The sequence below is a fragment of the Sander vitreus genome, chromosome 23 (assembly GCF_031162955.1).
Source record: "Sander vitreus isolate 19-12246 chromosome 23, sanVit1, whole genome shotgun sequence".
Lineage (NCBI taxonomy): Eukaryota > Metazoa > Chordata > Actinopteri > Perciformes > Percidae > Sander > Sander vitreus.
In genome coordinates, this window is record NC_135877.1 from 9,716,783 (window position 1) to 9,742,145 (window position 25,363).

A 25,363-nucleotide genomic window follows, 5' to 3' on the forward strand; every position below is an offset into this window, starting at 1 on the left:
CATCATTACAGCGGCTAATCCACTTTAAATTTAAATCTAATGTTACACTATTGTTCACTCAAGCACTCATAGCGATCTCCTTTTAGCGACTTTCTCGCTACTCCCACAGGTGTTTAATGTTTACACGTTGTTAGCTACTTTAGTTTAGCAGTTAGAGGTGGTTTTATCTCTCCGGCTATCTGAGCGTCAAATTAAACTATCCCTATGCATCCTAATGTTGACAACTGAACATGTAATAACTGTAGTTTATTTATTTGTTGTGTTGTAGAAACCGATATTTCAGTCTGCTCTGTCTGCACTGTCCACTCTTGTCCACCCCGCTGTTCAAACATAGCTCTACTCTGCAAATAGCGACTTTTTACAAACAAGCTACAATGAAAGATGTCAGTTTGTAGTCTAACTGTTTATATTAGTTTGCTGGGAATCTTGAACTTTGGACAAACTCTTGTAAACGTAGCTGCTGTCTAAACGAACCATCCTCGCCGCTGGAGCGGTAAACCTATGGATGTATTATAAGACCAAAACAGATACATGTGGCTACTTAATATGCACAGGAATGACACCGCATTCTTCATTCTTGATGATGTATCCTCCCCCGATGATGTTGTATTATTTTGCAACAGCATTGTCCTATTTCAAATGAGGCATACAGGACAAATGTTAGCCTGCTTATCAGTCCAGTCATCATTAAAGCTGCTGTTTTCCACAACTTTTCGCTTCAGGCTCTTTGACAGTGACATTTTTACCTGACAACAGGCCTTTCTTTCTGCAAGCATTTTCCACTCCTCAGTGAACTGCCCCCTAATCTGAGATCATTTTCTAGTTAAGTAGCCTATCTAGTTATCATTATGGAATTTCCATGTTTTTTAGGAGTTTGCTTACACTAATACAGCATTACTTTAGTAAGAAAGTGAAAATATCAAACAAGAAGATGCGTATTAGGTATAATTTTATTTTCTTTATTGAAAGTCCGGGCCCGGAGTGTCTGCTTAAAAAAATGTAGTTGATGACCCCTGGTCTAGCTTTACTGCTAATGGCACAACATACAGTGGCAGTGGCTAGCTGGGTTATAACCATTTTCTGAAGCTTCATGGTAGGTGCGGCGTATATTTTCCTGCTTTTTTGTCCTTTGCCAATCACACCTGTAGAAGGTAGAAGGGGCCAGCAAAACTCTGATCTACTGGCTACTTTTTTTTATGTTGAGCCCTGGTTAAGGATTTAAAGTTAATTCGTCACTCATGCTGATTACCGAGGCTCGGCAGGCGGACATACTGCTCCCACAGAAAATAAACAGTAGGCCGCAGATTCTATATAGTTCTGATAATAAGTAGTCTTCATACGCAAACAAAGTTATCTTTGGTGTCATCATTTCAAACTGGCACTTTTCGACATAACTTGTTCATGCTTCTCTCCGGGTCTGTGGTCTGTCAGATTGGTTAAAGTGGATCTGGGAAATGATGCGTTCATGAAGTGACTTTGTGACTTGAGTCTGACTCCAGTCCAAGTCATGTGACTCGAGTCCACACCTCTGCAAATCACATACAGTTTTAGGTCTTTATGATAGTAAAAGAAAAAAAAGAATTATACACATGCTAAGCTCACACATGTTGGAGCAAGACACCTAAATAATAAAGACAACGATTTTACATGGATCCTCTATTGACGAGCAACATGATCCCACAAGTAAGCTAGCTAGTTGTTGACAGTTGTTAACAGAATAAGTCTACATCTATGCTAGCAGCTCTGTAGGTTTTGCCTGTAAGCTAAATGCTAATGTCATAAAGCTAACATGCTAATGTATGGAAGGTTTAATGTAAGGTGACCAGATTTCTGAGATAAAATCCGGGGACATTTTCAGCTCAGAAGCGTAAATACCTCAAAAAAAGGTAACGTTTTTATCTTTGTAAAACTTAAAAACGGGGACACTGCCCCAGGGGGGGTCACTAGACCTAGAGCTGCACTGGGGCACAAGCACCCCCTAGGGGGGGTCCATGGGCATGCTCCCCTGTAAGAAAATGTTGTCTATTTTAACGTTTAAATGCATCAATCTGGTGCACTTTGAAAAGAAATTCAGAGGTTAGACTTGATTATTGTTATCTATGGATGGACATATTTGTGCTGTGGCCTGAACTATTTTGCACTTCAGAATTACAACCATGCACACACAGGTGGAATAGTTTTTTCTTCATATTTTTGCATTAATGTCACTAGGAAGCATACCAGTAGAAATATATATTCATATATATATATATATATATATATATATATATATATATATATATATATATATATATATATAAGTAAGTGGGATTGTCTGGAATCTGGTAATATAATAACCATTATGGTGGGATACACTGGCTAAGCAATTACCAAAAATGTCTGTGCTGACATAAATAGTTTACATGAGAATACATTATAATTTTGGCCCTTTGGCTGAGTCTCTATCTGTCAGAGGGAGAGCAGCAGTGCGGTTGTGTAGAAGTTGGTAATTTCATGGTGCAGATTAACACTTTTGCATGCACTATATCCGTGTCACATTCTCATTAGGGGCTGAGCCCCCCTAAAGGTCTGATCCTAGAATCGCCCCTGCTGCTACTTCATAAGTACTCCACTACACCTCAGAGGGAAATGTTGTAATGTTTACTGCACTACATTTATCTGACAGCTTTTGCTTTATTGCTTCACGCTGGGCTTGTTTCTGCAACAGCTCATTGAGTATCGGATACAATTAAAACTATTGAGGAAATATTTTCCTTTGACATTGGTCCAGTATTAAACGAGATCACTGCAGTTGGCAACGGTGAAACAAGCTACAATGTAAGTTAATAAGACGTCAATTGTCCAGCTTGTATTTACGTTCATAAAAGTGCCTGTTTTAAAAGTTAAAGAGTAAGGTCCTTTTTTAAAACACAAAAAGTCCGCGAAATTGCGTTCACTAAACCCACCAGACTCCATGTAAATAAACAGTCATTTTAGCATCGTAAAATGGGCATTCTAGAACATCTCTGAGCTCTGAGGCTTGCTCTGGCTGTCTTGAGCCTCTGCATGTAGGGTGCACGACTATTTCATTCCAATTTCGGGTCTGTCAGTCACAGTGAAAACCGGGGACATTTCCGGGGACAGCTCCAGCCGGGGACAGGTCACCGAAACCGGGGACAGGTCACCGAAACCGGGGACTGTCCCCGGAAACCGGGGATGTCTGGTCACCCTAGAATGTCAACCATCTTTTTTAGTGTGTTAGCATGCTAACATTTGCTAATTAGGACTAAAAAAGTGCAGTTAAGGAATGTTGAATGGGAATGTAGTTTTCCAGGTATTTTGTCAAAAACTAAAGTATTTTGAAATCCAAGTTTAATATACCTTTGATTTTCATCTTTATGAAAAGTGAAAGAATAGGGCCATATAACAGTGCCAACACAAACCACAGTCTGCAGTTACCTTATCTGTCCATATACCCTAAAATGAATGGTGCATTATTATTAGGGTTGCTTGAGTAAGGACATAAAAGCAAACACTGTTGCACTACATGTACAGCTGCTGGACCACACAGTTCTCTGGGGAGAGGAGAGGAAAGGAGAGGAAAGGAGAGGAAAGGAGAGGAGAGGAGGATTTATATGTCTAGCAGATATGGAGTCACAGCTGTGCAGGTGTCCAGGTGAAGAGAGGTATTCCAGTAATCTGGAATGTGAAGGCAACACGGGCACAAAGCCTGGCCTTTCTAGTCGTTGCATCAATGGATGGAAATATTTTGTCCACCTGCTACAGTTGTTGGTATGTTGAAGAACTCATGAACCACTTCCACTCTTTCATCAGTCGCATGCCATTCGGTTTTTCAGAAATAATCAGTGGTGGAATGTAACAAAGTACAAATACTTTGTTACTGTACTTAAGTACATTTTTCATGTATCTGTACTTTACTTAAGTACAATCAATAGTGCATACTTTTGACTTTTACTTCGTTAATATACAACCCGTATATTTATCTTAAAAACACTCCCGGTCCTCCTCAGCTGTGAAGCCACGTACTTGTTGTCAAAGCCCGTGTGTTCTCGCTAAATAAATGTGTGCAGCATTCACTGTCCCGTGGGAAATAATGCAAAGTCGAGCTTCATGCAGATCACCGTGATAGATAACCAGAATTGTAAGTCAGAATGTAAACTAGGCCACAGATGGTAAACACAATTACATTAACCTAAAACTAACTTAATTAAAATGCCACAGCCCATACTGTTTTTTTTTAATTATAGACATTAAGAGAATAAATCGTTATGCAAGTACCTTTACTTTTAATACTTAAAGTACATTTAAAATCAGGTACTTTTTACCTTTACTTAAGTAGGGTTGTCATTGTTGTACTTCTACTTTTACTAGTAAATATATCTCTGGTTATTTGTACTTTTACTTAAGTACTGAGATTCAGTACTTCCTCCACCACTGGAAATAATATGTACTACCTTGGAGACTACGTGACACACGAGATCCAAATGCTATAGTAAAATATGCTCGGACTATTGTAAAATGATAACCGATTATATAAAAAATAATAATGTAAAATATTGTTGAGATAACGAACAGGCTACATATCATGGGATATTGTGGATGATACGGCCCCTTAACTGTGAAAAGAGAGCAGCAGGATTTCAGTATTTTGACATCAGCTGTCTTAACCTATCAATATTTAGTCAGCCAGACTAAAAATGTAGGGCTTCAGTCAAAAGTTGAAGAAGACAAAAATACAATTGCCTCCACATTCTGACAAATTTGAGGCTTTTATTGTGACAGCCTCTCTTCAAATACTGTCATGGGTCTGCCAGACTTGCTTGACATATGATTCAACTCTCTTTCACAACAGAAATGACTGCCACACAACCTCTTTCTCTGTCTCTGCTAATAGTCAACTAGCTTAAAACTGCTTTGTGAAGTTTTCTTGGAAACAAAAAAATAGATATGTTTACACTCAGTGTTTGATGCATTTCCTGCCTCATAAAACATTTTCAAAGCTGATTTTTTTTTTTTGCATTTACATTGGCTAGCTAGCAGTCTTCAGCCCAGGCTTTTGCTGCTGTATTGCTCCATTTTTGCTCCATAGCACCACTAGTGGTGCCTTGCTCAAGAGCACTTTGGCAGCAAGACACCCCCCCCATTTGTATGTAGCTATACTGTAGGACAACCTACTGTGAATTGTCCATTTATGGGAGTATTGGATGTTAACTTGACAGGATATGAACACACTTACACTTAAAGAGAGAGACAGAAGTCTATTGGTTTAGTCAAAAGCTAAGATATATTGGTATCTAGTATTTGTTATCTAAGTATTTTGGGCAAAGTAAGAATGATCATTTCTGCATTAAAACAGGGAGGGAGAGAGAAATAAAGTGAGAGAGATACTGCATGCCTGTAGGTATTGCACACAAACAGCTGTTTTGGCTGAGGCTCTGGGGACAGTTTGAGTTGGGTAAACCTAACGTTTTCTGCAGGGGTAAGGAGTCTCCTGAGATTAGTCTGACAGGGTGGTTAAAATATGTTCAGCCTGTGTGTGCCAGTATTTAACAAACAGGATTTACATTTATAAATGTGTTTTGTGTGTCTTTATGCAAATGTATGCAGAGGCGGTGTATATGAATAAACGCATGCTTTTCTTATTTTGTTTCCACTTTAGATGAGTGTGAGAATGTATGTTTTTTACAAGTGTAATACAGAAAATATGTATGGACACTGCAAGTGCAGTATGTGTGCGTTTATGGTACAGTAAATGTATGTACATGTGTGATATCCATCACCACCTCCAGTGCTGTGTATGGAAAGCTGGCCTTGTGGTTGTGGTTCTCTGCGCTATGTGTCTCCTCTCACACGCCCAGGCCTCGGCAACATTAACACGTTTACAGATCCAGGATGCAGAGCAGCTGTGGATGAGCATTCATAAATTCACTGGAGGTTTTTGGCACACCGAGGCCAAGAATTTCTCTTTTATTTCCATCTCCGCTCGTTCCTCCCTCAGCTTCATCTTTCTCTGCCTGCCTTTTAGAGCCTGAATGATACATTTGTGCGGCGATAATATTAACTGCTACTGTGTATTGTTAGATAACAGGACTGTCACTTATCATCTGAATTTTAAATTACTGTTTGAACTTGGGAAATTATTAAATATTGTTTCTGTAATGACCTTTTGTTTGCATAAGCACAACAGGCAGTAATCCAGCAGGACATTTGTCCATCTGACCCACTGCAGTAAACCAGGCTATTGTTGCTCTTTTTGCTAGCGCAAAAACAAGACTGAAAGAATAATGACATCAAACAATCAAAGTAACATGAGGATGCATTTTAGATTTTACACCACAGATGGAAAAATCGTGGATAAACAAAGCTGTTTTCTGACTTTTTTAAAAGGCCTTGCAGTAACATTAGCTTATCATGTTAGCGTGTTAAATTTGCTTGTCACTCAAGTGAGGCAGCCAAGGCCCTGTGAGTGAACGGAAGCAACACAGTTTAGATTTAGGCTACAGTGGGTCGTATTTGAATGAATTTGAACAAATGTGTTCAGATTGCAGATTGTGTTAGTTCTGATTTGTGATGTAAAAAAGTTAACACCTCTAGTATGTAGGTAACAAACATTTCAGTACAGAAATGCCAAAGATTTGTGTGCAGTGAATTAAAGGCAGCATTTTTTTTTTTTTTAAGTTTAATATATTATCAGGTTTTATAGGCTGTTTCTATTTTTCACATATTCAGTATATGTTGTTTGTAGTTGCTGATACTATTTGATACTAATTTAATTTCCAGTTTACGGTTTCAAATTTACTGTTATATTAGCCGTTAGTGTTAAAAGTGTTGTTACTTTAAAATGTCCCACTCAGCACATACTGTATGTCTATAGCCAAATTTCAATAATCAATAATAAACAATGGGCGCCCGGATAGCTCAGTTGTTAGAGCGGGTTGCCCATATATAGAGGTTTACTCCTCGATGCAGCGGGCCTGGGTTCGATTCCGATCTGCGGCCCTTTGCTGCAGGTCATTCCCCCCCCTCCTCTCTCTCTCTCCCCTTTCATGTCTTCAGCTGTCCTGTCAAATAAAGGCCTAAAAATGCCCAAAAATAATCCTAAAAAAAAGAATCCTTAACAATACAATACTGTCTTTGTTGTAACTTGAACATCAGCCTCAAAAATCCATTATTGATCGCCTGTACTGTGTTTGCTCATGCAGTTTTCTTTTCTTTTACTCGCACCCTTTTCTCACTGTTTTTATCTCCTCTTGGACCACAATGCAGCAGCTTAGCCAACAGCTGTTCAGCTACAATATGAGGAGATTCAGGGTTGGTTGGCTATGAATTCAGTTTAGTAATTGGTTTAATTTCATAGGATTTACTCATGTCCAAGCAGCCAAGCTTCTTTATGTATTTGCCTGTGTCTGCATTTCATGCCACAGTATGAATATCAACCACAACAGCTTCTGTTGTCAAAGCTGAGGTCTTCAGCTGCGACTATATATTCTAGGCAACATAATGAGGTGGCCAACTGCATCAGACCCATGCTTAATCTCAATACCATCTGCTTTCCACTCACACTCTATGTCCTCCAAAACAAATTTTTGAAAAGTGTGGCTTCAGCTCAAATGAGGAAAAATCTCACTGAGCATGAGCATACGGTTTTCATAGGCAAACCTAAGAAGCTAATGCCACTGTGGCAAGTGAAATGTGGTGGAATAACATGCTGACGGTTTTGGGGGTTGGGGCAAGAAATGGGCTACAGTCCCTGAATGCCACAGATGCAATGTCATTAGTGACTTTAGATGTGACAATCAGAACCAATCCTCCCTCAAATCGCCCTGCAATCTCCTTTGGGCTGACTTTAGCTTTCTGATAGAAGACAAACCAGCGAGGGGAAATTTCACATTGGTATGGGGAAAAGACCTGAAGGTTAAAGATGTTAAGTTTCCATTTGGTGAAGAAAAAGGAGACTCCTGCATTCCCAGACAATGGTTCACATTCCATAACACCTCTCTGTGCCCTGTGAATCATACACACTGAGACAGACTGACTAAGGCGCGCGCACACACCCACACCCACACACACCCACACCCACACACACCCACCCACACCCACCCACACACAGTGTGTGGATAAGTAAATCTCAATGCAATACCTTGGATGCATTATAGTTTACAGGGTGGTAGCAGGTTACACTAAGCACTGCTGGAATTAATCAACCACTGAGTTTATTAATTCATGACTAAAAAAGCAACAATTAAAGTAGAGAAAAAACATCCTCACTTACTCAGTTAATATAAAAAATTAAGCGAATCTGCTTCAGATCAGCCCCACAGCTGTCAACAGATGTTGATTCAAATGTTGCAAAATCTGATGGGTGCACAATACGTGACATCACCTGTATCCAGCCAAGCCCCGCCCACTACAAAGCAGTGTGAAAAGCCAAGACAAAAACACAAATATATCATGAAATAACCGAAACAGTTCAAACGTTAGTTAGCAAAAAATGTAAGAGAAAATAAGTTAGGATAACTTTTTTTTGTAGTTTTGGCAATCTGTTAAATGCAGAGTTCCGGGAAGGTGTTTCTTCTTTCAAAATGTACATTTAAAGACCAACTTCCTGGTTGAACTTTGACCCACTGTACTTACCATAATTGTGCACATACAGTTTTCCTGTGCAATGAGAGTTTATTAGCAACATATTGACCAAGCTTTCAGTTTTGAATCCAATATTAAGTGGTTTAGATAATCTGGCTTGACTCTTGGGATGTTTACAACCAGTCTGATCGTCAGACCGCTTGTGTTTCTTGCTCTGTTTTGTAATGATGACTCCACGTTCCCAGATCTTAGTAATTACTTATCACAGCCAATAAAAAAGATGACCGAAACTACAAAACGTAAGACCCTAAAAACTGTAATTATTCTTTAAAGTACTGTCCGACTCAGCTCTAACCATCATGACACAGTCTTACTCTCTCAAACAGCATGTTGTAATAGCCTCATGACGATAAATACCATTTGTTTCAATTATCTGTCAAACTGCCAAATCTCTTTTGGAAAGGAAGCTGTAGTTGGATACTTTCTAAACTCTTGTGTTGCCCTGATTAAAACAAATTACTCTCTATGTAGCATTCTTCAATTGTGTGTTTTATTTTCCACTGTCAGCCAGATAACCTCACTAAACTTTGAACACAGTCATCTATCGAATATATTTAGACTATGACTCACTGTTCTTTTAATATTTTCTCCTCTCACGGTCCCACACAGGGATGGGAGTTTTTTGCCGCTCATCACATGAGATCTCAAGGTATTATGACCTTCCACTTCTGTGGATAGACAGCAGAAAACACCTGCGCTTCACCAGCCGGCGTTCCCCTTCAGGTTGAGGGTGTGCGTTTATATGTCTTTAAACGTCACGCCTGAAGCTAAGTCACACTTAAATTGCAATAAAAACATTTCCCCAACATGCCATATCCATCATCTGAATCTCACAGCTTTTGGAGAGCAGGTTTTAGCACACAGATAGTCCATTTAAACTGAAAACATACCATCTGTATTCTCATTTTCAGGAAATCTAACTAAATCCAGCTTCAGCTAAAAGTTTACTTGAAGCCCTTTAAAGTTAACCACTGAAATGAGATGATAAATTTGTCAGCTGCTGATCCAATTTACCAAATTAAATAACTGCCCAAGAGAGTTCATGTAGCAGTTGGCTGAAAAAGAATGGTTATAAAACATTGTTCCGACTTTTAAATGTTGGTTTTAAGAGGGACATTTGCATTAGAAGTTGGATTCTTGCTGCCCAAATCATAAATAATACTGTAAAAAGGCAACTTATTTGAAACAGCAAGAGCCAGCACAATTCCTCTCCCAGTCTTTGACTTTTAAAAGGCTTGTGTCCCTTTTAAAGTGCACTTTTAGATGCTACACCCACAATCAGACAGAATAGGGAGAAAAAGCATTCCAAAAAGTACAAATCCCACACAAAATAGGGATGTTTGTACGGCATCAAAAGGCTACTGCTCCCTGGCCGTGCTCCACATGACCAAATATGGAAAGAAAAAATGCTGCCTTTTCCCGTAACCAAACGGGGAAAAAGAAGGAAAAAAAAGGGGGGGGGGGAGGTTCCTTTGCATGCTGTGTGCACAGCGAGATAGAGCTCTCACACTCACTACACAGTGGCCGCAGAGTTGGCTCCCTCTCAAAACAGCATGACTGATGGTGATGTTGGACCTGTCGTGACATCTCAGCGAACACTGTTGGGCAGACACACACACACACACACACACACACACACACACACACAACTGCACGACTCAGGAGTCATGAAAGAGAGGCACACCGATCTTTTCACTATGCTGACATTTCATTTTTAAACACACACAAAAGCTTTCTTCACTTTCACATATGAGCTCTATACCAGAGTCTCAGCAGTGCACTTTGAATCAGAGCCCCCTGGAAGGGAACATTCCTCTTGGTGAAAAAGCAGCCGTCTCAAACGCCACAGTCCTCTGCCTAAGTTAGAAACGGTTTGTTTATCTGCCCCCCCCACGCTATATGAAGCAGCTCTGACATTCTCCTGCCACACTGCAAAAAATATGTGGGTATGTCATTTTGCAAGAAATTTATCAAATTATCAGGGACATTTTTGGAGCGTTTGTGAACCGCCAGCAATGGAGGAAAACTGCTGGGAGATGGGGGTGAAAAGCCTATACTCAGCATAGCACAGCACAAAACAATAAATAAAGGGACTTGTAGGCCTACTTGATTTTAGTTTTTTTGCAAAACCAACTTAACAAGTCACTGAACTTTTGTATTCAATCTTAAAGGAATAGTTTGACAATTTGGGAAATATGTTTATCTACTTTCTTGTTGAATGTTAGATGACAAGACTGATACTGGTCTCATTCTTGTACACATAATATGAAGCTCCAGCTAGCAGGCACTTAGCTTAGCTAGCACAAAAATTGAAAACATCGGGAAACAGCTAGCCTGGCTCTGTGTGATTGCTTAATCAGTACAAAAACTTCAATGTATAAATGTATATTTCTTGTAACAGTTTAAGCTACGCTTGGTGATGGAGAATGGACTCTACATTTTTTTTATATTTTGCAAAAAATATACACCTTTTTACAATTTTAAAGGAAAAGTTATATATATTTAGAAATACCCTTCTTGCAGTGAGTTAGATGACAACATTGATACCACTCTCATATATGTATGCTACTGTATGAAGCTAAAGCCAGCTGGTGATTAGCTTAGCTTAAAGACTGGAAGCAGGGCGAAAAAGGGTCAGAAAGTAAAAGAAATCACCTAGCTTAATTTGTTTGCTTAATTTGTTCAAACCGTGTGGTTTTAGACAGGTTAGTGTTACTGTTTCTTCCTGCTACCAGTCTTTATGTTAAACCAAGCTAATTACCTGTAGCTGCATCTCCCTGAAGTGAAATAATCTGTTGAGTGATGGTGCAAGAGTTCCACTAGCATCATGATAATATTGATTGAGTTGAATTTAATGAACTACTGAAATATCTCATTTTAAACGTTACTTTTAAAAAAAAATATTTTGTTTTGCTGCCCAGCAATGAACAAAGTCATAAACAAGCCATTCAGGCTCTTTCCTATCCTGTTACCTCAGGATCAAGGCGGTTTTAGTTTTCAGCACTGCAGCCCGCTTATGTAAGCACCTCCTTGCAAAATGCATCAGGTATTCTGAATGTCAAATAATCGGAAAAATATGCACCCCTGCACTTGACATGCGATGTTAACAGTCTGTTGTGTAAGTCCACAAGGACATTTATAGTCAAACCCTTCATCTTTGGGCGCCCGGATAGCTCAGTTGGTAGAGCGGGCGCCCATATATAGAGGTTTACTCCTCGACGCAGCGGGCCCAGGTTCGACTCCGACCTGCGGCCCTTTGCTGCATGTCATTCCCCCCTCTTTCCCTCTTCATTTCTTCAGCTGTCTTGTCAATAAAGGCCTAAAAATGCCCAAAAAATAATCTAAGGACTCAGGACCAAATGCGATGTCAGAACATACATGCTATCAAGGGCTGTATGTTTACATACATTATAATAGCATAAAACAAACCAGGACTAATGAATAAATACATGCAATTTTCCACATCATTTTCCTGTCATAACAAACCAAAGTTATGATGAATACACAAGGACAACATCATTGAGTCTCTCAGTACCTTAGGGCACACTATGACTTTTAAGTCTATTAAATAGGATTGTAAATAAATAATGACAGACAGATGCTGTATGAAGCTAATGACAAAGGAGGTGATAGTAATCTCAATGAACAGGTCATTTAATGGTCTTGGAAACCTATTGCATCATTGGCAGAGTTTTCTCATTTTAGGCAATGCACACCAGAACATGTGACTAGTCGTGAACCCATTCCTCATCCTTCTCTCAGCTCCATTTCCGAAGGAAAAGCAGCCTCCTCTTGTTCCTTTAGGACATCCCGTCTTGACACCTGCCTTTTGTCATAGTAAATGAGGCCCGGGCAGGAGTCTGTCTCCTCAACAGGACATTAATCTGCTACTAGTAAGCTGACCAGAGAGACTAGCGGAATCAGAGTGCTGATATATGGTGGGTCTACTGCCGACACTGCAGCGACAGAACAGTTTATCCAGCTGATGGCAATAAAGCAGAGTTGAACGGAAAAGGATAAAACAGGACGGAACAGAGCAGAAATGACCTCTAGTACGCTTAAAATCCTTGCTTTCTTTCAGATCTGTAAGCTGAAGTTCAGCTCTTATAACCAGAAACTGAAAGTTCACAGTTTCAATCACTGCAAAAAGCCAGCGCGCCTGGCAATAAGGCCCCCAGGCAAGATCCTGAACTTGTACTTTTTTAATAAGTGAAAGTCACTTGGGATATGCACCAAAGCTCAATGACTAAAATGTAAAAGTATACGTGATTAGCATGATTCACAGCAGCCCACAGCCTCTGGTATACAGGCAATAACATGACATGCTGGAAACATTAAGTGGAACATAAAAAAATGTATTTCTCATAAAGCTTGAGAGGTTCCTGATGTGTTTCTCTATGGCAAAAAAAAAGGAAAGCAAATGGATCTGCTGAACATTTGTGACATGCTTCCTATAAAAGCCACATTCCTGTCGTGGTGGACGTGTGGCTCTCCGTGGCCGAAGAGAAATTACACTTTGGTGAAAGAAGGACAAAAAACCGGAGGGATAAAAAAAAAAAGGGGAATATAAACGGCAGAGTGATTAATGTGGCTGGCTCAAACCACACTAAGAGAGAACGTCTTCCCATCATACCTTACATGGAAACATACATGGGGTTAGAGTGAGGCTTAAACACATGATGCAATGCCCTCACATACTGAGAGCCTGTTGAAAACATGACAGCTGAGGGCAAACCCTAACACAAGTTTGCCTTTTTTGTGCATGCATCACAAGAAGACACAAAGAAAATCACTTTTACAGAGCACATATTTAAATCTCTCCAAATGTCATAAATCTTTATCTGTCTTGCCTTGTTTTAACACACAAGTCAGTAAATCACAGCAGCGGAATGCCAATTTTTTGAAGCGTGCTGCGAGGCTTTTCAAGGGTATTACATGACAAGGTATTTTTTCAAAATAAGGGGCTGCATTCCTGGAGATAGATAGGAGGAGATTAAGGAGCGGGTAGGGTTGTGGGTGGGGTGGCGGGCAGGCGGGCAAGATGACCTGACCGAGAGGGACTATTCACAACGGATGGGAAGAGGTGGAGTGATCCCCTGACAGTGCTTTCAGTTCATACTGGGAGAAATTGAGGGTTCCTTCAGCAAAAGCACAGACAGGACACTGTGCAAAAATACACACAGAAAAAGGAATGGTAATAACGAGATTTTCAGCGCAGACAGCCAGGGATGTTTTGTATTAATCTTATCTCTCTCTCTCTCTCTCTCTCTCTCTCTCTCTCTCTCACATCTCTGTGCATATTCATGCGGCCCTGACATGCTCTCAGAGAGTTGATGCGGGGCCAAGCCAGTTAATGGTGGATGTGCTGGGACTCATAGCCAGGTGTGGAAACTGCGAGATATCTCTGATCAGTATACTCAGCAGACAGTTGATAAATGAGCTTTAGTGGACACTGACTTGGAAAAGAAAATTTGTGTTTAATTATGTTGAGAGGCATTCAACAGGATCAAGTTACATTGCACACTTACATATATCACTGTTAGGCTCCCTTAAACGTACTTTACACAAACAGTTATGTTTGTATTCAGTGTTTCTCTCCAAAATGTCTTATGAGTGTATATGTTATATGTATTGCCCGTGCAACAGAGAGGGGAGAGCTGCAGGAAAAGATTTCATTCTACTTCAAATCCTGCAATTTTTTTGCTCTCTACCCACTGCAGCTTTAATTGATTTTTTGCGGCCACTTGAAGGCAAAGAGTTGGGAAACAGCATGCTATTTACGCATTCAGCAGATCATGTGTCATGTTTCTGGCCACGTGGCAAATGTAACTCCATTATTCACTTTTCTTTTAGCTAAATGCTAAAAAATGTGTTACCATCACTAACTGTTGAATGGCGTGAAACCTTTGCATCTTGTTTGTCTTCTTTGTGTTTTATGTCTTCCATGCACTACACATTTGCACCACGCGCTACAGTAAGCAGGAATACATTTTGCATTGCATTGATAACAAAAGGTTTAGGTCTATCTAAGAGATTAAATTCAACACTTCATGAATTTTACTGTAATACTTTTCTCCAAGTGTAAGCTGGTACATATCGAGCAGCCAGCACAGGGAAGAAAACACTGTAGTTATAGGAAGGAGGACTGTAATAGAAAAAGGCAGAGCATAGCTCTTGACAAAGGACTGCAGAAGTCAGCACAAAATTCCATGAAGTAAACCAGTCCTAATCCCAGTCCACCTACAATGGTTGACAGATATGATGCCAGGAACTAGAAATGTGAAGCTCTTTCATTGAGACGAAGATGAAATCCCAACAGATATCATACCTCTGTGGAAAATATGGCATTTTTTCCGATCTTTCAGTGGTCTGTTGGATCAAATTTTACGGTATTAAAGCATTAGCATTGCTTTTGAATCAGTGGATGCACATTCTCTAAGTGACAGAGAGCTCACCCCTCCGTCCAAAAAATACATTCCACTCTCCTCATACCTCAAATCCTTTCAGGGCTCTACAGGGCTAAAGTTCACTAGCTTTACCAGATCTCATTTTCGTGCATGGCTGTGCTGGCTGTTATTATTAGTATGGCAGCCAGCCAGCTTGGACGGGTACACGTCTACTGTTCCCCCTCGAGGTGAAAGACCCGAGCCGGGGTCTTTAATCTGTAGGTATACAGTAGGTAATGTATGACACCTTATACTCTACAATCTCTGCAGGTGTGTTTGTACTGTTTTCATTGTTTCTGTCAGTCTAGTAAAGGCAAAAGTGACTGCCAGTGCAAACACCAGAGATCTTCATATCTGCAGTATACAGTGGCAGAGCAGCGATTGTCAGTAGAGCATCTTGAACTGTGTCCTTCAGGAGAGTTACCCCCCGTCTGTCTCTATTTCTTCTCTTTCTGTGGTTATGGGACTTTGGAAAGCATTGCCAGAAATTCCAGGAAACCCTAGAGCTTCATGAGACATAACAAAGCTCTCTCTCTCTTCCTCAGTCTTCGTCTCTTTCATTGAAGATTACACTTTTTTACATGTTTCTCTGTCTGGCTTTTGCCGGCCTGGGAGCTCTGCAGCTCATTCTCCCTGGGAGTTGAAAGTAAATGTATTCAGTGGCTGATTAACTCATATCATACCATTTTAAATGGTGAAATTTCTTACTTTAAATGCATGTGCTAATTCTAGACCATGGACTATTTAGACCATGGAAGATGCGATCATTGAATGCCATTAGCATGATGTGGCATTTACCACTAAATTGAGGCTTTAGAGGTTAATATATGTGTGGTACTTAAGACTCCTAATTCCTAAATTTATTAGAATAACACATATCTCAGACAGCCATGAAATTGTAAATAATTGAGCGGTGCTCTTAGGAGGCTTCTCTGGTTGCTCCGTTGAAGTTGCTGCAGGCTTTTTTTAGCTGATGGCAAAACTGGAAATGAGATTTGGTTCCCCCCCGGCAATAATCTGTCCATGGGGGGTTCATCCATCTCTTCGTGCTTGAAAATTGTCTCCTCCATCTGGGTTACTTCTTCTCTCAAACACATAGATGCATGTCTAAACACCCTCATACACACACCTACAGACATACCTATTCACCCCACCCACCACCCACCTTGTGTTTATGTTCAGAGCTTGAGTGACTGGTATTTCATTTCGGCCTGCCCGGAGCCCTTTTGCACAGTTTGGCTTGGCCGGTGTACCATTACTGGTCATTAAGTCTAACCTGAACTAATAGGGGCCCATTTTCCAAGGTGGTCTCCCAGGTGGCTGTCACAGAAGTGAGTGGCACTGCGGGACTCAGGGCTCGACTCTGAGTCTCGTGAAAAATCTGCTGGGATGCAAGCCAGACTCCATCATACACGGGATGCAGACTCTTTGATAACAAGAAGCCATTGTTCTAGGGGGGCGTCTGGGTGTTTTGTTTCTCATTAAGGCAGGTTTAATGAGGCCAGCCAGAATGGGCACCCCATCCCTCTAATGCACTATTTCTGCCTTCTTCAACATCTTATCCAATGAACAATCCACCTAAAAACATTTGCTCAAACCATTTTCTTCCAAATTGATCCCAAACACCTAATTATGGTTTCTGCTTTAGATTATGTTTAACCCTTATAAATAAAGCCAAAAAACATGCTAATACACCAATATATTTAAGCAGCCAAACTGTAAGTAGAGCTTGACCGATATTATCTTAATGCAGATATATCGGTAACAGTGAATATATTGGCATTGTACAAATAAAAATAATTGTAAAAATTGCCGTAAATTAATGCCACATTTTTTAGGTCATTTAGACACCGTGTTGCCATTACATAGTTTGTCCACCAGAGAGCACTGACAAGTTTTATACAGTACCACCAAAATGCTCAGGTCAGTACATATCTTGGGCACTAATACTATAAAAAAAACTAATTTAAGAAATATTTTTATAAACTTTTATTTGTTATGCATTTATGAAAAATATGACTATTTGGAATACATCAGGTTTTTTTTTTAAACTCTCGATTCTTACATTGTTACTGGCCTCAAAAATCCAGTATCAGTCAGGCTATTGTAGCCAGTTTCACTTGCTCCTAAATATCATAACTAGTACTAAAATAAAATAAACTAAATTACTAGTGGCACATACTCATACTTACAAATCATCACACACCACTAAATGATTCCTACAAGCGATGTTCTTTGCTTTTTATCTGATAATAGAAGGATGGTTACAGCTACATTCTCCCTATGTCAGGGCACTGAATGACTTGGTGTTTTCATATAAACACCATTATATTTAAGTAGTTACAGATATCGAAACAGATATCTCATTTTAACATAAAATTGTTGATATGTTTTAACTGTGCCCTCCTTTGTAGGACGTGTCATCATTAATCAGAAGAGAAGGAGCCATTAGTCTGAATACGAGGGTAATTAATCCACGCTCACACTTCATTAGACGTCATGCTCAATTTGTGCAGAGAGCTGTGTACTGGGTAAATAAGCAGAGACGATGGGACCCACAGCTATTATCCTCGCCGAGGTGCTGCTCTAAGAAAGCTTTCATCTAAACACACACATAGTTCAAGTGGCTATCACAACTCAAAAATTGAAAGATGAATTTCGTCTATATCAAATAATTGTATTCATGTCTTTTTAACGTAGGAAATTAGTGAACTCTGCTGTCTGATCAGAGGATAATCGCAGAGGATGGACGCATATGTATCTCAGTCATAAAAAATGTGACTGGACTTCGGCATTAAAGCCGAACCGTAAGCCTCCAACAAGGTTAAACTGCAGTAGGGCATATATTTTAGTATGAATCAGCCCTTAGTTTAATAAGTACCATTTGGCTGTCACCTCGGCAGCCGTAGAGCTGCTCTATTACAGTAAAGGCCCTCCAGTACAGAGCTGGGGTTTTTCAATAAAAACCTGACTGAGTGTTTCACCCAATCACCACTGGCAGAGCTCTGATGAGGTAAAGATCTCTCCTTTGCCAGCCTCTGTCCCTGCGGATGACTGTCTGATTAAAATGGTTTTCTGAGGCCATATTTTTGTTCTTCTTGTCCCCTTGCCAGACCCGAGTTAGAGTACAGAGAGAAAAATTGACAAATTACATAATGCATACTGAAATGAATCCACAAGAACAGATCTAATCTATAAAGGTCTCCGATTGGGAGCCAGATGAGAGCATTGGATTTCTACTTTTTTGAGAAATAGTTGGTATCGTTGTCTCAAAGACACAAATATAGACACATACACCTACATTTATTACTGGTGTTAAGAGAGGAAAGGCTTTGCATTAGCCGTTCTGTGCTTTTGATCTTCCGCCTTAATCACTTTCACCCCCCCCAACAGGGCAGCAACATGTGAGGTGGAAAGAAATGGCAACAGCGGAGTGGCCCACTAGAGCCGGCTTTCTTACTCTCCTGTTCCTGAGCAATCCTCGGAGGCTCATATGTAAATGCCTGAGTATGCTTCTGATTAGGAGGCACAAAGAGTACAGTCTATAAATGCACTCTTAAACAATTACCGCTGCTCCCGACTGCAGCCCCGACACAGACCTCAGACTGTGCTGCTGCCTGACTGGCTTATTCAGATGGGAAAGATGGATGCGGACCATTTCAAACAATGTGCCTAGCTATAAGACCCATGTGCAGAGTCTGACTTTAAATATCAGATCAAGAATGGTTTAAGAAACTTCATGATTCAATGACATTTTATTATTATTTTAGTGTTGAAACGAGTTGATTATATGAGTACCCACACTTTTGATTATCGATAATTGGCTTAAGGTTGCTATAAGCTATAATGTGTTTTGGGAAAGGTGTTGCTCTTAGCGACGAGCCCACAGATCATCGTGACTCTGCAGCAGAGCATTTTAGCATCTGGTTATCTGAGCCACAACTTTAATGTTTTAGTTCACTCTCACCGCTCTCATCGTTGTCATTTTCAGATGCATCAGGTAGCTTTTTACCAATGAAGAAATTAAACTGTACACTACCAGGCCGATTACTGTATTAGCTAGTGACTATTGTAGCTAATACACATAGTTGAGTGTTTAGCTGCTAAAGGACATGATATTTACCTCAGAAGTTGGTGGAGACCAAAAGCAGAGCTACAAGGAGAGAGAATGTTAGACTTACAGTTGTCAGGTGACCAGAACTACAATTCCAAATGAATGATAATGTTGCTGTTTTTGCTAACACATTTGTCATATCAACTCAATTGGCGATAATGTGTCACGAATGTGTTTGCAAAAAAGATAGTTAATATAGGTTTAAGTCCCCTACAAAGCAAAAAAAGTGCAAATAGAAAACATTTACTGGTTCCACCTTCTCAAATGTGTGGACTTCCTTTTTCCTCAGTTTTTTACTATTAAATTCAATTTCTTTGGGTTTTGGACTGGACAAAACAAACCAATTTAAAGACCTAACCTTACTCTTGGAACTTGTGACTACGTATAGGCTGGCAGCGCTCAAAATTTATTATGTCCCATTGTCCCTGAGACATTAACAATAGCACCTGGGACACAAAGATACAGTCTCTTGGACAATTCTGGGACAGTAGAGAAACCTATCATTACGTTTATGTGTCATGGAATATATATCATTTTAATTGTTAGGTGTTCAAATGGTGTTAAAAATAAAAAATAAAAACTAACTAACCCTCTGACAACATTGTATTCTCCTTAGATTTGACAACAAAACTTAAAAATAAATGTTCAAATACTCAGGACTTGGTTGGAATAAAACCTACTCTCAACTTTGAAGCTCTTCCAAAGAATGAAACAGAATTACAATAGAAGTCTGACTAATGTTAATACCCATGTAAGGACACAGTGATTGTTTTATGTGTATGAGGCAAGTCCTCACTTCCATCATCACCACATATGAGCCCAATCTCGCCAGTTCTCACTCCCATGATGGCAGTCGTCCAATATGGACTCTCCAAGCTGTTCTTCACATTCGCCATACACACTTCAGCACACGCAGTGCCTCTGTAGCCACAAGCAGAAATCCAGCAGGCCTATAACTGACCTGCACACTACCCTATCTGTTTTCCCCCGTGCGATTCATGGAGTGGTTAACCTCGCTAACCGTGTAAACAAATGACCTCACCGGTCATGTGTTTACACTCAATGGTATTTTTCACACGCCGCTGGGATTTACATCACCTTATTACCTCCACGTTCCCTTAATTCCCCATTACCCCAAAATATGGGACTTTAAGAAGGCGATTTGACAGGCTCTTGATTAGCCATGTTTGTTTAGTTTTGAGACGCTATGGGAGGAAGACGAGAGGCTGAAAGGAGAAGGTAGGAAGGGGAGGAGGAGGGGAGGGGAGGTGAAGAGAGGACAGAGAGGAAATAATGGAAAGCTGGCAAAGAGAACAAGTAGGGTGAAGTGAGAATAAACGTTATAGTAATCATTTCTTTTTTGGAGAAAAGGGCTGGTAAAGGAGAGGAGAGGGGCTAAGGGAAAGTTCATGTAGCTGTTAGGAGAGAGACAAGTAAGGTGGTTTCTCTGCCACAGGGACACACTGTGCATGTCTGAGGTCCCAACGGGAGGACGCTGAAGGAAAACACAAGACCAATCAGCCAACAGAGACGTTTCCTGTGCTTGTTTTATCAGATGAGAAGAAGCCCTAAGGCCTAATGTTCCTCTTAACAACTTTGTACACTTCTCCGAACAACCCGTTTTGGGGAATGTAGGGGAGAACATGCATCTTTGTAGGATGACATCAGAAGCGCTGCTTCGGAGCACTGACCTCACTCTAGCACAATCAATTATCCACAAAAACCATATGAAATGTAAATCACGTGAGTAAAAGAGGAGGTTTTACCTTTTAAGATATGAAGCAAGGCTGCCTCATGAATTAAATCATCACCCAGTAAAAAAAAAAACTAAAGATTTAGCTGAAGGGAAAAAAATACAATACTCTTTTTTTTTTTTTCTTTTTTTTTTTTTAGAGCTATGAAACTTCTGGCAGAGCTTGGCATCTGGCAACAAGCAGATGGTGGGCCAATGTGCCAATTACCAACACTGACATGCCATGCTGCCTATTAGGCAATCTGGCCTTGAGTGATAGCACTTTAAAGTCAGAAAACGACACGAGTGAGAGGCTGATCTAACAAACCCTCTTCATTAGAGTGTGACTAAAGCCCAGAGGAATTCAAACGCAGGTCTTTCATGCCCACATGACTGCTTCAGACAGGAGAATCAAAGTTTGGGAAATAGTTTGGAAAGATAAAGATCCTGGTACGAAGGGTCATAATGAAATTCTTTACGCATGTGTATGTATTGAATCCGTGGCTTTAAAATAGCTTTGTAAATATGGTTTAATTAAATAAGACTTAATTTTATGGTGAATCTTATATAGGCTGGGGTGTGGGGTCAACTAGAAGGGGGGGAACACTGCACCCAAGAAACTGTGCAGTGAACAAACGCCAGAAAGATCCAAGAGCACCGTGGATATTCCCTTACAGTATGTTCCATGTCAGCTTGGCTGCATAACGAGGACAGAGGTTTTTCTTTTTAAAATGGCAAATAACAGGAATTTTAGATTTATACGACAAACATCTGCAAAACTCTAACAGCATAATATCCAGGACCTAAATATATATCCTCTAAGTTTTCATGCCTTTGTGTGACTTCACAAGTAATTAAGAAGGGCTACCAGTTTTTGCCTATTACTTGTTGACCCTCGCTACCCGGTGAAAGAGTTAAGAATTATTTTCCATCTCAAGATCTGCCTGTCCGTCCAAGCTCACCATATTATACAACTTAGTGTGTGGTTCTGGTTGCAGCGCATTCAAATTACATGCTATCGAATTCAAAAGCGAGGGGGAACAGAACGAGTACGCCGTGGGGCTCCGGTCCAGGGCCAGAGTAGCAGCGCTAGCTGCACGACCATCACAATCACTTCAAATGAGCTGAACCATGTCCTACTCCTCCTGTTGTCCAGAAGACACAAACCTCAACTAACTTTATGCGAGGCAACACTGATGACAGGGCCATCGTTGATAAACAGAAATCATTTTGCTTGTGGTTCTGCAGGCATGGTGGGGAAGCATCTCTGTCTAAAACCATATTCTTAAAACAAACAAATCTGCATAAAAGTAAGCCAAAGGCCAGAACACAGGAAACATGCTTGACATAGTTCCACTGGTCTGTTATGAGAAGAAACCAGAAAATAGCTCTGGCACCTGCTGTGCAGAAACAATGTATGTTTGGACTGACATGTCAGCATGCCATCACTGGAAACCAAACCACATTTAGAAAACCTACAAACTGAACACAGTATAGGTAAACATCTATTTAAAAAAGAGCAGTACGGTCTGATCATTTGTGTTAGAAAATCGCCTCTGCCAGTTTTCCATTCTATTCAAATTCAGTTTGCCACTTGCTTGGCTGCTTTAGCTCAGTGGTGGTAAGAAACTATTGCCTTGCAAGGAAACTCTGGATTCTTGCTTTGGAACTTGATACTGTGGTGGATTATGAGTATCTACGATCAAACTATAACAATGCACACACATATACTGCATACATGTTAACACATAACTGCATAAGGATAGATTCATGAATGCCCCATGCTTTAGCACATGTTGATTATGTTGAGAATGAGGAACAATAATTACCTGATCCAACATTTAACTTTAATCAAGTGTATGAGAGAAGGGAGAGAGAAGGAGAGGGAGCCAGCGTAGAGTAACTGGAAGCCTTTACCGCACTGTGCAGTCCAGAGCCAGACTCCGGAAATGCATGGCAGTGTTCCCTACATCCTGCCCGCCCAGCCCTAACCCTGGCCCTCGCCCCACACTGCCAAACCCCTGTTATCACTCTGTGCAATTACCTCCAGATTCTTCTGCACCCATATCATACCGTGCCAATTATAAAAATCCCCTTCTATGTAAACTACAAAGCACTACATGCATTTTAGTGTAAAACCTGCAGTTTGCTGTGTGTTTCAGCCCAAAAATAGCTGAGTGAGAGTATGCGTGTGAACATACATGCAAAAAACTGAGAAAAAAAATGTCTAGTGTAGCAATTGCCGTTAGGGGTGCTTGTTTCTCAGGAAATACTGATGTAGTTGCTATGGAGTATTTGAAAAGATAGAGAGGCTCAACTAAATTGAAAAGAAATCAGGATTTGATTTTTTTTTAAATCCGCATTGAGTCAGTTGTAACACCTGAACACTACATGTTGTAGCTAAAAGTAGTGGAAAATAGCTGAAGTAGCTAAGTCCTGGATAAACAGCTGAAATAATTAGCTAAAAGTAATGGAGAATTGAAAAGTGGAAAGTTGAAACTGTAAGCCTAAAGTAATAGATAAATGGCTGAAATAATTAGCTAAAAGTAATGAATAAACAGTTGAAATAATTTGCTGAAAGTAATGAACACTAAAAGTAATGAATACATGGCTGAAATATCCAGCTACTTTGTAATACGAATGTAAATGTGACAAACCAACCTAATAACCTTCAGCTCAAATTGAAGTTCAAGTTGTTCTCCACTTTTATATAATACAGTAGTGTTAAATAACATCCAGTTTGAAATAAATACAAATGAACACATTTTGAACGTGACGGGTGGTGTCCAAAAAAGTACAGGCCTACTTTAGTTCATCTGACAGGGCTGTGGGGGTACATCAGACAAAAAGTGTTGGGAACCACTGTGCTAGAAGACTGTTATGTATTGCATTCCAGAGGTTATTCCAATCACCTGTCACCAGGTTGGGCCTGCACCTTAAAAGGAGCGGAGGGCACTCTCCACATGTTTTCCAAACACTGCACAACTTATCAGATACAGTTTCATGGACAATTACTATGCTGTCTCTGCCCTGAAAGCATTCAAAAAAAGAAAAAGACCTACAGATCTACCTTCTGTAGCTCCCCCCTCTCCAATTTTACTTGCTTCCATTTAACAGATACTAGCTATGTAATAAAGCCGAGATCAAAAGACTTGCTGGCCCAACACAAGTACAATGAGAGTTGAAAAGAGCCTTTTGCCTCAGGGGTGGTGGGATTGCAAAGAATGTGATATCTCCAAATGATGAGAAGTGGATTTATCTGCAGAGTGAACAGGCCCTACCTTTTGCAAGACTGCCCTATGGCTTTGGCTGCAGGAGATGCTAGATGTGTTTAAAGCTTATAAACCAAAGGGCAATTAGCTTCTGCATCTCAACATTCACCTTATGGTCAAATTTGATCTTTGAGGGGCATGTGGTGTCCTGGTAGCCATAAGGGACCCTTACTTGCCTGTAGCCAACTTTGTACACCTTCCACATTGTAATGTTAGCATTTTAACACATTTTGCAGTTATGGGTGAATAACACAGCGTTCCTTTAGGACTTTCGAGGATGCTTTGAATGATATTAACAACCAAAAATGTGTGATGTCAACGTGCAACACGCGTCGGCTGCTGAGGCGATGAAACTTGGCTGGCCGGGGGTTTGGAGACACCCCCCGCCCCGAACGACTGAGCGCGCATTGCAGGAGTGGACATATATGCTTTTCTTTGTGGTGTCCCGCGGTTAACAAAACATTTACATGACAGCGTCACTACTCGGCCCATAGAAAAGTTTATTATAGCTCACAATCATGAGTTTACTTTGCCTTTAGCGAACTGTTGGAGCACAAAGAGGAAGCGGCTCACAGCCAAGATATCCTGAAAAGTATCAGCAGCAGCCCATGCGCACAGTGAGTGGAGACTCATAATGTGATAATCTCCTATCGTCAAAAATGCATTTTCATTAGCTAAAGCATCGGGGGCGTCGTGAACTTTCTTCCTACTCACGTCTGTGAAAATGTAAGAGTTAAGTTTGCAGGCAGTTCGAAGTGTTTGCGCTTACCTGTGGATCTTAACGGGACAAAGTAGAGCTCTTTAGTCGAGTGCGAGGAGAGGAGAGGGAGCCAGTCTGCAGTCGGTCCTCCACTACACTCTATGATAAAAAACAAACTGAATACCCGTTCAAGCCCCTCCCTTTTAAGACATAACCGCACATCTACTCTTGGCTGATGCTGTCCGCTCCAATCTGCTCCTAAAAGGTTAAACTACCACTCAGAGTGCTCTCACAAAGCATTCACAAAGCCTGCCTGAGTCCAAAAGTGTCAACTCTGCGAAGAACTTGTGCAGAACTCCTATAGCGAAAGTGACTTGAGGCAGAAAAGTGCCCTTTTTGCTTATCCTTCGGTGGGCCTCTGAAAGAAAATCATCTGTCAAGAGCGATCATATCCAA

At 40.4% G+C, this 25,363-nt stretch overlaps 1 protein-coding gene across 11 annotated transcripts in view; it reads right to left on the bottom strand.

Moving 5' to 3' along the window:
• Window positions 1–25,113, bottom strand: part of cald1a (caldesmon 1a) — a 62,071-nt gene extending 36,958 nt beyond the window's left edge. For 2 of the 11 annotated variants that reach the window (XR_013500989.1, XM_078243004.1), the window contains exon 1: window positions 24,977–25,113. The gene's annotated coding sequence lies outside the window, so the exon portion shown is untranslated. Of the gene's footprint in view, window positions 1–10,157; window positions 10,242–24,976 lie in introns of all 11 variants that reach the window. The other 9 variants (XR_013500988.1, XM_078243001.1, XM_078243006.1 and 6 more) reach the window with 7 other exon arrangements.
• Between the last annotated feature and the right edge of the window lie 250 nt (window positions 25,114–25,363).